Below are 16,256 nucleotides of genomic sequence, written 5' to 3'. Positions count from 1 at the left end.
CTATTATTCTTACAAAGCAATTTTCATTTTTGCATTTTCCTTTATATTTATTTTTGCAAGCATAGGATGTTCAAATCACTTGCAATATGATTTTAACATATTTTAGTATGTTTTCATTTAAATGATACAAGTATTATACATGATTTCACTTTATCTTCAAACTTTTAAATGGCTGCAAAAGATTCCATCGTCTGGTTAAACCAATCATTCATTTATTCAACAAATATTTATTTAATGTTCACCACATTCCTGTTTTAGGAACTGGGCTTACAGCAATGAATGCAAGGTTCAAAATTCTGTTCTCATAGAGCTGGCATCTTAGTAGTAGACATAGACAATAAGTAAATAAATATGTAAATAATTATGTAATAAGACGATGGGGAGTGATGAGTATTTCGAAGGAAAAAAGAAAAGTGTATCAGCAAAAGGGGATAGAAAACCAGCAAGTGAGAGGCTCTGTTAGGTAAGATAGTCAGGAAGATCTCTCTGAAGTGAAGACCCTTAAATAGTGATAGGAATGAAAATCTCTTGGGGAAAAGCATTAAGCAGAGAGAAGAGAAAGTACAGAAGCCCTGAGGTATTATCACACTTAAAGTTTGGAGAAATACAAAGGAAGTCAGCCCAAATGGAATGTGTTGGCTCAATGAGAGGGTCAGAGTCGACAGGAGGCTAAGTTGTACCGGTCTGGAGCTGAGGACACATACTTGGGACTTTGTATTTCTTGGTCTGTTTGAAGTCTTTGGAAGTCTGAGGGCATTGTTCTCCTAACCTAGACATTGAGTGCTTTGGGGCTGGTTACAGAGACTGAGACAAGAGGTGATGTTGGGAAAGCCAGCAGGCAACTATTGTAATGATCGAGGCTGAGCAGAAAAAAAGTGGTGAGATTGAAAATTAGAAGCAACAGGATTTATTTGTGGGTTAACTGTAAGATGCAAGAAAAAGAAAGATTAAGGAACTTCAAGATTTTGATCCTGGGCAATTCATGCCATTGACTATGTTAAAAGATATTTTTCAAAAAGTTAAAAACCTACAAATATCATGGGTGAGAAAATCAGGAGACAGGTAACACTGGTTTGAAGGAGAATGAAAGAGCTGGGAGTTATATAGGCTCAGAGAAGGAAGGTTCACTAGGTTAGATACTAAACTTGTTCATGACCTCAAGTTCAATAAAATCGTAACTACTTGCATCTTGATAAAACAAAAATCTTCAAGTTAACAGGTACTTACATAGAATGTGAGCCTTTAATAAATAACATATGTGAATCATACCAAGGGACCTCTTTGGGTGAGTCTATCCAACAATATTCCAAGATGACATTGAAAGGACAAGTTGTCCTCCCTTTGCCTTATTATGAAGTGTCTGATATTTTAATTTTGTGGGAACTGAGATAGTGAACACTAGCAGAAGGGAAAACTGTAGAGAAGGGTCAGTCATCATTTAATTGTTGGTCCATTGTTAAACATTTGATTTTGTATAATATTTTAATATTATAAATCATAGAGTTTGTTGTCTTTTTTGTTGGGGGTGTGCCCTTAAAATGAATTCCCAATAAAGGAAGTAATTGGTCCCTAAATAATTTTGATATTTTATATTGAAAAGTATTTGCATTTACCACCAATATGTTATTCCAATTAGGTTTGTTTTTTTTTTTAATATAGCCCGGGGAATTCACCTATTACATGTCCATGGTATGTTTTTTAGTACTACTATAATTTCTTTTTTACCTTGTTATCTTGTTTTCCAGATTTTACCTGTCTCTAAAAGCTGTTGATCTCTGTTTGTGTGTGTGTGTGTGTACCAGGGAGAGATCACTGGATTAGCAAAACTGCTTCTAATCAAAAGATTTACTTAAAACTTTTAAAGTCATTGTATTTGACCCAGAGTTGAAAGGTAGTTTTTTAAAAGGACTTATTATTGTGTCCTGTTAAAGTCACTATGAGAATTGAAAGGGCTTACAAGATACAGTTACTGCCTTGAAAAAGTTACAACTTGCTTTATCTTTATGAGTTGTGACTATGATTTCACATACGGATATGATTTGACAGAAGCATAGTACAGGACAGAAATAAAAACATCAGCTTTGGAGATAGTCTTGACATGTACTGGATGTGTACCTCAATATCTCTGATTCTTAGTTTTATTATTTATAAAATGAAGACAATTTAATCCAGATTGTAAGGGTATTATAAGAGTTAAATATACATGTACTATCCATTAATATCCTCTATCTATCTATCTATCTAACTATCTATCAATAGTCTAACTCATCACACACAATAGCACAGACCACAGCACATAATAAGCAACCAGTAAATAGAATCACTATTGTTGTTTGTATTTCCTCAAACATTTTATTCTGAATCAGGTCTCTGAACTTTTACACTTGTCCCCTGTGACTCAATTTTTCTCCACTTTCCCCACCTCCAAATCTCTCAAACCTTCCATTTATCAATACTCAGCTTAGTTATTTTCTCCATGAAATCTTCTTGGGTCCACCAAGGTGAGTCTATCATACTGTAGCCCAGCTCTGTTCTCCCAACATCCAGCACATACCTGGCTTAAAGATGGATATAAATCATTATGTCATGTGAATAACTGAAGAAGAGTCTAAGAAATAATATAGTTACCTATTTATTCAACTCTTTCACAGAATCATGATTAAGCTAAAGCAAGATGCCCAGAGGAGTGTGTCTATATAAACTTCAGACTCTCTTTAGCACCTTCATCTCTGTAAGTAAGCACACAAAAAGCACTACATAAAGGCCTCAAAATTAGAAAATCATTAACTATTATATGCTTCTCTCCTCTTTCCCCCATGGTCAAAACACATGGTGTTAAAGTCAGCAGAGTTTATAACAGGCATTTCACATGCATAACTTCAATTAAACAGAAGAATCAAAAAGTAACAGATTCCACAGGTTTAGAGGAAGACTAACAAATATATACAAATAAAGAATTTGGAAATCATGTCATAAGAGCCAGCATGCAGGAGGCTAGATAATAGTATTCACAGGCCATCTAACCCATGCTTTTTCAAACGGTGCTTGAGATTTGGACCTGTCATAGAAAACACTGCTTCTTGAGTAGTTTTCCGAATATAATCTTAATGTCATGTTCACCAGCCAATGACAAGATAGGACCACCCACAACAAAGTTCTGGAATGCTGCCAGTCCACCAGCCTTGCTGTAATACTGTCAGCAATTCCACGCTGCTGTAACACACATGTAAACATGGCCTAAAAGGCCAACAGGTGTGCCTCAAACTGGGGAAAAAAATAACAGACTAAATCAAGTCTGTAAAGACACACCAAAGACCTTTGACTAGCATTAGTTTAAATAACTAGTAAGCAGTAATTACTGTCTAAACAAAGAAACATTTATTTGTAAACCAAAGATATGGGGGATTTTTTGGGGGGTGGGGAATCAAAACCACCTGGAAGAAAAAGGACAAAACCACAAGAGCTATAACGCTATCACCAGAAGGAAAAAAACACCATCATTTTCACAGAGGAAGAATGGCCCTCTATGCAATTAATAGCTCTGGGTGACCTATCAGTAAAACTTGTACAAAGGACTTATGTACTGGATGTGTCTTGATGAGCTTGGATAATTCTAATGACAGCAGAGCACCTGCTCTAGGATGTCCAGTAAAAGTGGTTTCTTGGATTTTCTAGAGAGGAAGCTGTAAGGAGATGTCATGATTGCACGTCTGCAAAAAAATCTGTGTCCAATGAGGTACAGAACCTGGGTAGCAGAGACTTAAACATGTGAATCCAGGTGACAGTGGTAGTAGGCATGCAAGCAAACAGGCATTGCACAGAAGTTACTGGAAAGATTAACAGGGGAGCAGTCCTTATGGTGGTAAACCTGAAAAGTAAGATTGCAGGGCACACGTGAGGAGAATTAAGAAGACAACACTGAGATATTGATAGCAGAGCACACAGAAATCAAGGAATTTGTAGATATAATAGATTTTATATTTGACCTCAGGAGAAAAATGAAGTGAATACCTAGAAATATGGGCAAGAGAAGGTTGTGATAAATAGAAAACACGCATTTGGGTTCATGCAGATGGGAGAAGAAGTCAGGTGGGCAATCCAGGGTGAATATCCAGTTCGAGGGTTTCAGTTAGTGACATCAACCAGTAATATCTCTGATTAGAAAGGATCATAGACTACATTCTTAGAATGGATCAGATAGATGCAACTGTCAAAATATGTTCATTATTGGCCTGCTGAGAGGATATAGAAAAGGATGTACTATCTACGTAAATCCTAAAAATGAGAACATCCCCCCGCCCCCGTCATAGCTGGTTTTGTTTGAAAACTGCCTATTAGTCTTTTAAATGTAATTGTACACATCCACAACCCTGGAAATTGTGCGAGTAGTTGATGGTCCTTCCCATTGTCTGGGAGGTTGGGAAAACTCTAAAAAGTTGTTCCCCAAAATATCTGGCCCCTCATAAGCTTTGACTCACCCTGAGCTTCTTTGGGTAAGGTAATTAAACAGAAGGAAATGGTACTGAAAAAGAGAAGAAGCAGCAGCGAGACCATCAGCCTGAGAACAGTAATAGGGAAGGAGCAAGAATGGAAGAAGTGAGGCCAGTAGAGAGAATATTAGTTGTCATTGGCAGCCTTTTGAGTGATGAGGAATCTGGGCCACCTAATGTCCCCATCACTATCACATGTCATTGAAGTATTAAAGTTAGTGGCAGGGAAAGCACAGGGTAAAAATGGAAGCCAATTCTATTCCACTTAAATGGTGAGTATTTCTAGCTGACTCCAGCCGTACCTGTGTCTGGTTTATCAGAAGACTTCTAAAGAGCGGTACAGCATGCAGCTTTTAAAAGGCATTTGCAGATTTGTGACCACCTAGAGGGGTAGGATAGGGAGGGTGGGAAGGAGACTCAAGAGGGATGGGATATGAGGATATATGTATTTGTATAGCTGATTCACTTTGTTATACAGCAGAAGCTAACACAACAATGTAAAGCAATTATACTCCAATAAGATGTTAAAAAAAAAAAAAGGTATCTGCAGAGTCAGAGCCTATCAGAAAAGTTTTAGGGTACAAACAAAGCCTCAGATTAATGCATCTACTAAATAATTTAGTTGAAGAATAGAAGAGAAAGTTTAACAGGTGAATTTAAAAAAAAAGAATATTTAAGCACACAGGTAAACCAAAAACAGAAACTTACCACTATAAAGGGAACATATTTTTAATGTTAAGAATATTCCATTCTAGGACTTCCCTGGTGGTCCAGCAGTTAAGACTCCATGCTCCCATGCCAGGGACCCGGGTTCAATCCCTACTTGGGGAGCTGAGTCCTGCATGCATGCTGCAACTAAAACGATTCTGCATGCTGCAACTAAGATCCTGCATGCCACAACTAAGAGCCTGCATGCTGAAACTAAAAGATCCCTCATGCTGCAACTAAAGATCCTGCACACAGCAATGATAATCATGTGTGCCGCAACTAAGACACAGTGCAGCCAAATAAATAAACAAATAAGTTTTAAAAAGAATATTCCACGGGGAGACCTTCAAGATGGTGGAGCAGTAAGACATGGAGATCACCTTCCTCCCCACAAATACATCAAAAATACATCTACATGTGGAACAACTCCTACAGAACACCTACTGAACACTAGCAGAGGACCTCAAACTTCCCAAAAGGCAAGAACATCCCCACATACATGGGTAGGGCAAAAGTAAAAAGAAAAAACAGAGACAAAATAATTGGGACAGGACCTGCTGCTCTGGAAGGGAGCTGTGAAGGAAGAAGAGTTTCCACACACTAGGAAGCCCCTTCACTGGCGGAGTGAGGGGGTGCATGGGGGGGGAGCTTTGGAGCCATGGAGGAGAGTGCAGCAACAGGGGTGCAGAGGGCAAGGTGGAGAGATTCCCACACAGAGGATTGGGCCGACCAGCACTAACAAGCTGGATAGGCTTGTCTGCTCACCCACCGGGACAGGTGGGGGCTGGGAGCTGAGGCTTGGGCTTTGGAGGTCGGATCCCAGGGAGACGAATGGAGTTGGCTGCATGAACACAGCCTGAAGTGGGCTAGTGCACCACATCTAGCTGGGAGGGAGTCCAGGAAAATGTCTGGACCTGCCTAAAAGACAAGAGACCATTGTTTCAGGGCATGTGAGGAGAGGGGATTCAAAGCACAGCCTCAACAAGTTTCAGAAACCAGTGTGAGCCACGGCTATCAGCTGAGACCCCAAGGACGGGCATGAAATGCTAATGTTGCTGCTGTAGCCGCCAAGAACCCTGTGTGCAAGCACAGGTCACTATCCACACCCAATCCCCTCCAGAGCCTGTGCAGGACACCACTGCCAAGGGACCGTGATCAAGGGAAAACTTCCCTGGGAGAACACATGGCATACCCCCGGTTGTTGCAACATCACATCAGCTTCTGCCACCACAGGCTCACCCCACATTCAAATTATAACTACCGTACCCCTCCCTCCTCCCCTTGACCTGAATGAGCAAGATCCCCTTAATCAGCCGCTGCTTTTACTCCATCCTGTCTGAGCGGGAAACAGATACCCCCAGGCAACCTACATGCAGAGGCGGGGCCAAATCCAGAGCTGAACCCCAGGAGCTGTGTGAATAAAGAAGAGAAAGGGAAATCTCTCCCAGCAGCCTCAGGAGTAGTGGATTAAATCTCCACAATCAACTTGATGTACCCTGCATCTGTGGAATACCTGAATAGATAATGAATCATCCAAAATTGAGGCAGTGGACTTTGGGAGCAACTGTAGACTTGGGGTTTGCTGTCTGTGACTGATTTGTTTCTGATTTTTATGTTTATCTTAGTGTAGTGTTTTGTGCTTCTTATCATTGGTGGATTTGTTTATTGGTTTCATTGCTCTCTTTTTTTAAATTATTATTATTAGTCTTTTACTTAATAATTTATTTTTCTGTTTTTCTTTATTATGTTTTATTTTTCTTTCTTTTTTTTCCTCCCATTTCTTCTGAGCTGTGTGGCTGACAGGGTCTTGGTGCTCCAGCCTGGTTTCAGGCCTGAACCTCTGAGGTGGGAGACCAGAGGTCAGGAATTTGGGCCACCAGAGATCTCCCAGCCCCACGTAATATCAATCAATGAGAGCACTTCCAGAGATCTCCTTCTGAATGCTAAGACCCACCTCCACCCAAAAGCCAGCAAACTCCAGTGCTGGATGTCCCATGCTAAAAAACTCACAAGACAGGAACACAACCCAACCCATTAGCAGAGAGGCTTCCTAAAATCATACTAAGTTTACAGACACCCCAAAACACAATACCAGACATGGCCCTGCCCACCAGAAGGACAAGATCCAGCCTCACCCATAAGAACACAAGCACCAGACATCTCCAACAGGAAGCCTACACAAGCCACTGAACCAACCTCACCCACTGGGGGCATACACCAAAAACAATGGGAACTATGAACCTGCAGCCTGTGAAAAGGAGACCCCAAACACAGTAAGTTAAACAAAATGAGAAGACAGGGAATTATGCGGCAGATGAAGGAGCAAGATAAAAACTCACCAGACCAAACAAATGAAGAGGACACAGGCAGTCTAATTGAAAAATAATTCAGTGTAATGATAGTAAAGATGATCCAAAACCTTGGAAAAAGAATGGAGAAAATAAAAGAAACATTTAACAAGGACCTAGAACAACTAAGAAACAAGCAAACAATGATGAACAACAGAATAAATGAAATTTAAAATTCTCTAGAAGGAATCAATAGCAGAATAGCTGAGGTAGAAGAATGGATAAGTTACTTGGAAAAGAAAAGTGGAAATATCTACCACTAAGCAGAATAAAGAAAAAAGAATAAAAATAATTGAGACAGTCTCAGAGACATCTGGGACAACATTAAACACACTACATTCGAATTACAGGTGCTCCAGAAGAAGAACAGAAAAAGACATAGTCTCAGAAAATATATGAGGAGATTATAGTTGAAAACTTACCTAACATAGGAAAGGAAGAATTGTCAATCAAGTCCAGGAAGTGCAGAAAGTCCCATACAGGATAAATACAAGGAGAAACACACTAAGACACATTAACCAAACTATCAACAATTAAATACAAAGAAAAAATATTAAAAGCAGCAAGGGAAAAGCAACAAATAACATACAAGGGAATCCCCATAAGGGTAAAAGCTGATCTTTCAGCAGAACTGCTGCAAGCCAGAAGGGAGTGACAGGACATATTTAAAGTGATGAAAGGGAAAAACCTACAACCAAGATTACTCCATCCATCAAGGATTTCATTCAGATTTGACAGAGAAATTAAAACCTTTACAGACAAGCAAAAGTTAAGACAATTCAGCCACCAAACCAGCTTTACAACAAATGCTAAAGGAACTTCTCTAGGCAGGAAACACAAGAGTAGGAAAAGACCTACAAAAACAAATCCAAAACAATTAAGAAAACAGTAATAGGAATATACATATCAATAATAACCTTAAATGTAAATGGATTAAATGCTCCAACCAAAAGACGTAGACTGGCTGAATGGATACAAAAGCAAGACCCATATATATTCTGTCTACAAAAGACCCATTTCAGACCTAGGAACACATACAAACTGAAAGTGAGGGGATGGAAAAAGATATTCCATGCAAATGGAATACAAAGAAAGCTGGAGTAGCAATTCTCATATCAGACAAAATAGACTTTAAAATAAAGAGTATTATAAGAGAAAAAGAAGGACACTACATAATGACCAAGGGATAAATCCAAGAAGAAGATATAACAACTGTAAATATTTATGCACCCAACATAGGAGCACCTGAATACATAAGGCAAATGCTAACAGCCATAAAAGGAGAAATCGACAGTAACACAATCATAGTAGGGAACTTTAACACCCCACTTTCACCAATGGACAGACCATCCAAAATGAAAATAAATAAGGAAACACAAGCTTTAAATGACACATTAAACAAGATGGACTTAATTGATATTTATAGGACATTCCTTCCAAAACCAACAAAATACACTTTCTTCTCAAGTGCTCATGGAACATTCTCCAAGATAGATCATATCGTCAGTCACAAAAGAAGCCTTGGTAAATTTAAGAAAATGAAATCGTATCAAATATCTTTTCCAACAGCAGCACTATGAGACTAGATATCAATTACAAGAATAAAACTGTAAAAAATACAAGCACATGGAGGCTAAACAATATGCTACTAAATAACCAAGAGATCACTGAAGAAATCAAGGAGGAAACCAAAAAATACCTAGAAAAAATGGCAATGAATACATGACGACCCAAAACCTATGGGAGGCAGCAAAAGCAGTTCTAAGAGGGAATTTTATAGCAATAAAATCCCACGTAAAGAAACAAGAAAAATCTCAAATAATCAACTTAAACTTACAACTAAAGCAATTAGAGAAAGAACAAAAACCCAATAATAGCAGAAGGACAGAAATCATAAAGATCAGATCAGAAATAAATGAAAAAGAAATGAATGAAACAATAGCAAAGATCAATAAAACTAAAACTGGTTCTTTGGGGAAATAATCAAAATTAACAAACCATTAGCCAGGCTCATCAAGAAAAAGAGGGGGAAGACTCAAATCAACAGAATTAGAAATGAAGAAGTTACAACTGACACTGCACAAATACAAAGGATCATGAGAGATTACTACAAGTAAATATGCCAATAAAATGGACAACCTGGAAGAAATGGACAAATTCTTAGAAAAGCACAACTTTCTGAGACTGAACAGGAAGAAATAGAAAATATAAACAGGCCAAGCCCAAACACTGAACTTGAAAATGTGTCTTCCAATAGACAAAAGCCCAGGATCAGATGGATTCACAGGAAAATTCTATCAAACATTTAGAGAAGAGCTAACAAACAGTTATCCTTCTCAAACTCTTCCAAAATATAGCAGAGGGAGGAACACTCCCAAACTCATTCTACGAGGCCACCATCACCCTGATATCAAAACCAGACAAAGATGTCACAAAAAAAGAAAATTACAGGCCAATATCACGGATGAACATACATGCAAAAATCCTCAACAAAATACTAGCAAACAGAACCCAACAGCACATTAAAAGGATCATACACCATGATCAAGTGGGGTTTATCCCAGGAATGCAAGAATTCTTCAATATACGCAAATCAATCAATGTGATACACCATATTAACAAATTGAAGCATAAAAGTCATATGATAATTTTAATAGATGTAGAAAAATCTTTTGACAAAATTCAACACCCATTTATGATAAAAACTCTCCAGAAAGTAGGCATAGGGGGAACCTACCTCAACATAATAAAGGCCATATATGACAAACTCAAAGCCAACATCATTCTCAATGGTGAAAAACTAAAACCATTTCCATTAAGACCAGGAACAAGACAAGGTTGCCCACTCTCACCACTATTATTCAACACAATTTTGCAAGGTTTAGCCACAGCAATCAGAAGTAAAAGAAATAAAAGGAATCCAAATTGGAAAAGAGGTAAAACTGTCACTGTTTGCAGATGACATGATATTGTACTAAAGAATCCTAAAGATGACACCAGAAAACTACAAGAGCTAATCAATGAATTTGGTAGAGTAGTGGGATACAAAATTAATGCACAGAAATCTCTTGCATTCCTATACACTAATGATGAAAAATCTGAAAGAGAAATTAAGGAAACACTCTTATTTACCACTGCAACAAAAACAACAACAAAAAAATAAAATACCCAGGAATAAACCTACCTAAGGAGACAAAAGACCTGTATGCAGAAAACTATAAGACACTGATGAAAGAAATTAAAGACGATAGAAACAGATGGAGAGATATACCATGTTTTTGGACTGGAAGAATCAACATTGTGAAAATGACTCTACTACCCAAAGCAACCTACAGATTCAATGCAATCCCTATCAAACTACCAATGGTTTTTTTCAGAGCACTAAAACAAAATATTTCACAATTTGTATGGAAACACAAAAGACCCTGAATAGCTAAAGCAATCTTGAGAAAGAAAAACGGAGCTGGAGGAATCAGACTTCCTGACTTCAGACTCTACTACAAAGCTACAGTAATCAAGACAGTACGGTACTGGAACAAATACAGAAGTATCGATCAATGGAGCAGGATAGAATGCCCAGAGCTAAACTCATGCACATATGGTCACCCTCCCTTTGATAAAGGAGGCAAGAATATACAATGGAGAAAAGACAGCCTCTTCAATAAGTGGTGTTGGGAAAACTGGACAGCTACATGTAGAAGAATGAAATTAGAACAGTCCCTAACACCATACACAAAAATAAACTCAAAATTAAAGACCTAAATGTAAAGCCAGACACTATAAAACTCTTAGAGGAAAACATAGGCAGAACACTCTATGACATAAATCACAGCAAGATTCTTTTTGACCCACATCCTAGAGAAATGGAAATAAAAACAAAAATAAACAAATGGGACCAAATGAAACTTAAAAGCTTTTGCACAGCAAAGAAAACCATAATTAAGACTAAAGGACAACCCTCAGAATGGGAGAAAATATTTGCAAATGAAGCAACTGAGAAAGGATTAATCTCCAAAATATACAAGCAGCTCATGCAGCTCAATATCAAAAAAACAAAAACAAAAAAACAAACAAACAACCCAATCCAAAAGTGGGCAGAAGACCTAAATAGACATTTCTCCAAAGAAGACATACAGATTGCCAACAAACACATGAAAGGATTCTCAATGTCACTAATCATTAGAGAAATGCAAATCAAAACTACAATGAGGTGTCACCTCGCAGCACTCAGAATGGCCATCATCAAAAAATCTAGAAACAATAAATGCTGGAGAGGGTGTGGAAAAAAGGGAACACTCTTGCACTGCTGGTGGGAATGTGAATTGGTACAGCCGCTATGGAGAACTGTATGGAGGTTCCTTAAAAAACTACAAATAGAACTACCATATGACCCAGCAATCCCACTACTGGGCATATACCTTGATAAACCATAATTCAAAAAGTGTCATGTACCACAACGTTCATTGCAGCACTTGTTACAATAGCCAGGATGTGGATTCAACCTAAGTGTCCATTGACAGATGAATGGATAAAGAAGATGTGGCACATATATACAATGGAATACTACTCAGCCATAAAAAGAAACAAAACTGAGTTATTTGTAGTGAGGTGGATGGACCTAGAGTCTGTCATACAGAGTGAAGTAAGCCAGAAAGAGAAAAACAAATACCGTATGCTAACACATATATATGGAATCTAAAAAAAAAAAAAAAAAAAAAAAAAGAAAAAAATCTGAAAAACCTAGGGGTAGAACAGGAATAAAGACACAGATGTAGAGAATGGATTTGAGGTCACGGGGAGGGGCAAGGGTAAGCTGGGACAAAGTGAGAGAGCGGCATTGACATATATACACTACGAAATGTAAAATAGCTAGCTAGTGGGAAGCAGCCGCATAGCACAGGGAGATCAGCTCAGTGCTTTGTGACCACCTAGAGGGGTGGGGTAGGGTGGGTGGGAGGGAGATTCAAGAAGGAAGAGATATGGGGATATATGTATACATATATCTGATCCACTTTGTCATACAGCAAAAACTAAGACAACAATGTAAAGCAATTATACTCTAAAAAAGATGGTAAAAAAAAAAAAAGAACATAAAATAAATGACAGTGCTCAATTTTACTGGTTAAAAAAAATAAAAAAGAACGTTCTATTCCGATTCCCTCATAGTATAGTCAAATTGTTTAAATTTTCAGAAATGGAAGGCATTCGATCCTGGAGGTGTGTGGGGAAGGACTCATGGTACTAATGGAACCACCTGCCTCTGAGCAGCTGCTACTGATCCTGTCTTGGCTGAGTTCATGCTGTTTTAAGACATTCAGGAATTTATTTCTGCTGAAAACGTCCTGAAACACTCATGTCTTTCAGATATTTTGGGGAGAAATCTCCTGTCCTGACACACTCAGGATTGGGGATTGTCTAGTTGGAAAGTACGGCATTTCTTTTAAAAGTTGAAAATAAAAGGCACTTACAGTGGGTGCTGCTTTATTTAAAGCAAATCAGGGTGTTTGAAAACTGCTGAGTTAAAGAAAACGTGATTCTAGTATGCCTTTGCTGTCTTTGGTCCTTTTTTTGTGGGGAATTCAGAACAAATCACAAAGTTGTGAATATGCTCCACTCACATTCTTGAGTTTTAATTCATTAAGAACTAACTCTTCATACATTTTTACATTGACACATCACTTGATTGATATACATCATGTACCTTTAGTTCTTAAATATCGGTTCTTCCTTAAGTTGTGGCAGAAAAGCTTTAAAAATATATTTTATAAATTCACTTATTAACAAATCAAATTCGGCGGTTCATCCAAAGAAGTTATATTTGAACACTGTAAATAACTGGCTTCAAACACAAAACAAGGACAATGACCATGATACCTGTTTCCTTCTGTGCACAGATATCACCACATAAAAGTGGGGCAAGGTTACTTTGCATTTGTAGCCAGCCAATTTTTACAGGCTTATACTAGGATTAAAAATCAAGAAGACCCACCTTTGTAATCTACCAATGAAACATTTAAGGTACAAATTAGAACTTTGTACCTACAAGGCATTATTTTTACTACAAAGATTTCTAATTATTGGGTTACACACATGGGTGCTTGTGACACACATGACCAGTGCACATTTACAAGCTCCCTGCTTCTGAAATTTTGGAATTCTGAGAGCCCTTGGTTTGAAAGACTCCCAGTGAGTTACAGCAATGCCATTGGCAGAGCGACCTTTTCCCATCCCACTCTCACCAACGCAGCGTCAAAGAGAATGCTTCTGAGTTTCACTGCCTCATCAACTCATTTCCTCTGCCATTCCCAAATGCAGCGCTTGGAGCTGGAGTTCTCTTAAACACCTCAACAATCCCAATGCCAAAGGTCATTGGACTGGTCCAGAGTTAAAGTTTCAAAGCATCTTAGCATAAGCAAACCTCCTGACTTTCCCCTCTTCCAAGGTAGCTGCTGTGCTAACTGTAGGTGAAGTGTGTATGCTTCTCTTTTTGGAAGACTGCTGGACAGATTCCCAGGGCCTCTGACAATTACACACAAACAACAGGCGGACTCAGCCAAGAGGCAGTTTGCCTTTTATGTTCTAGGGTGCTAGGTTAAACCCTAACCCCCTGGAGATTTGTATACAATCTCATCCAGGTTCCTTGGAATCATTAGTGATTGGCTAAATTCACAGCTTTGACTTGATGTGGTTAGTCAACAAAGTGTTTGAACGCTTATCAAAACCTTATCTAAACCTACATATCTAGACTTAAGAATTTAGTACTCGTAGTGTCCCCTGGGATTGGAGACTGACAAAACAGACTTTTATAGTGTGTCAGGGCCTTGAGTGCTGACAGATATGAGAAAAACCCCTGGCAAGAGAAGAAAAAAAGTCAAATATTTTCACACTTAAATAATGTATTTCTTTGTAGAAATTGGTTTGGATATTTAAAATCAGTGATTATTTTTTAAGTTCTAATTTGCCCGTCTTTAACAGACACTTGCCTATAACCACAATTACTATTCCTTTTAGTGGTCTTAGATCAAAGATAACCAAATAAAGAATTCTGTTTTTACATCAAAATCTGTTCTTCATTAGGCATACAGGACCGGTTCTAATATCATTCTCGGCACCCTTCAGCAAAGATCCCAAGCAGGGTAAAAATTTCCACTTACCTCACGTATGCACTACTCAACCCATGACATCTAAAATAAAAGTCCTCCCCTCTTGAAGTAGAACATATAAAACAGCATCTCACTGGATGGGGTAATAGTGTGAAAATAGTGTTTTTAGAGTTTAGGAAGGGAGGTCAATTGACTTTTTTTTCCCTTAAGAATAGTATAATGAACTCAAATTAATATCACTCAGCTTCAACTATTAACTCATGGCCAGTCTTCTTTCATGTACTACCACATCTTACCACCCCAGGTTTGTTTGTTCTTTTACCTTTTTACCCTCTTCACCTGTTTCTCTCACCCCCTACCCCCTGCTTCTGGCAACCACCAATCTGTTCTCTGTCTGTATCTATGGGTTTGTTTGTTTTAAATTCCACATAGAAGAGAGATCACACAGTATTTGTCTCTCTCTAACTTATTTAAAGCCCTTGAGGTTCATCGATGTTGTTGCAAATGGTAATATTTACTTTTTAATAAGATAAATAATATTTATTTATTAATAATCCATTGTATATGTGCATAATGCATAATATTCCATTGTATATGTTCATATATGTATTTACATATATGTATGTGTATATATATATATAATTATGGTATATATATCATAATTTAAAAAACAAATCCATTCATCCATCAATGGACACTTAGGTTGCTTCTACAGTTTGGCTATTGTAAATAATTCTGCAAAGAGCATAGGGGTGCCTGTATCTTTTCGAGTTAATGTTTTTGTTTTCTTTGGATAAATACCCAGGAGTGGAATTACTGGATTGTATGGTAGTTCTATTTTTAGTTTTTTTTAGGAATTTCCATACTGTTCTCCATAGTGGCTGCACCAGTTTACATTCCCACCAACAGTGCACGAGGGCTCCCTTTTCTCCACTTCCTTGCGAACACTTGTTATTTGCTGTCTTTTTGATAATACCCATTCTAATAAGTGCGAGGTGATATCTCATCATGTTTTTTTGCATTTCTCTCACGATTAGTAACATAGAGCATCTTTTCATGTACCTGTTGTCCATCAATTGACACTTACAAAAATAATCTTTATAAAAATCAGTGTATGTCATTCCAAAACTTCCTGCTCATTTCTTTATGCTAAAGATATGATAAAAATTTGTCTCCTTCTGACTATAAATGAAGATAGTATCTTAGTTTGAACTACTGTAACAAAATACCATAGACTGAGTTGCTTATAAATGACAAAATGTTATTTCTCACAGTTTTGGAGGCTGGAAGCCTGAGATCAGTCTGTCCACATGGCTGAGTTCTGGTGAGAGCCCACTTCCGTGTTGCATACTGATGATTTCGTGTTCTGTCTTCCCATGTTAGGGAGCAGAGGCAGGAAGCAAGCTCATCTAATGACTCATGTAATGGCACAAATCCCATTCATGAGGGCTCCACCCTCACAACCTCATCCTAATTCTAATTACTCCCCAAAGGCCCCACCTCCTAATACTACCACATTGGAGGGCAGGGTTTCAACATGTAAGTTCTGGGGGAACAAAAACTTTCAGTCCATAACATGGTAAGCTAAACAGTAAAATATCTCAGCG

The 16,256-nt window shown here is 38.0% G+C and overlaps 1 long non-coding RNA gene across 1 annotated transcript in view; it reads right to left on the bottom strand.

Annotated features, from left to right (window-relative positions):
* Positions 1-16,003, bottom strand: part of LOC309799143 — a 33,841-nt gene extending 17,838 nt beyond the window's left edge. The window contains exons 1-2 of the long non-coding RNA XR_014293261.1: positions 15,922-16,003; positions 14,701-14,782 (exon numbers count right to left, since the gene is read on the bottom strand). This is a non-coding gene — a long non-coding RNA (uncharacterized lncRNA). The remainder of the gene's footprint in view (positions 1-14,700; positions 14,783-15,921) is intronic.
* Between the last annotated feature and the right edge of the window lie 253 nt (positions 16,004-16,256).

This window comes from Mesoplodon mirus, assembly GCF_964341445.2.
Source record: "Mesoplodon mirus genome assembly, chromosome: 3".
Lineage (NCBI taxonomy): Eukaryota > Metazoa > Chordata > Mammalia > Artiodactyla > Ziphiidae > Mesoplodon > Mesoplodon mirus.
The sequence above is the reverse complement of the archived record's forward strand: the minus strand, read 5'-3'. Positions and strand labels throughout refer to the sequence as shown.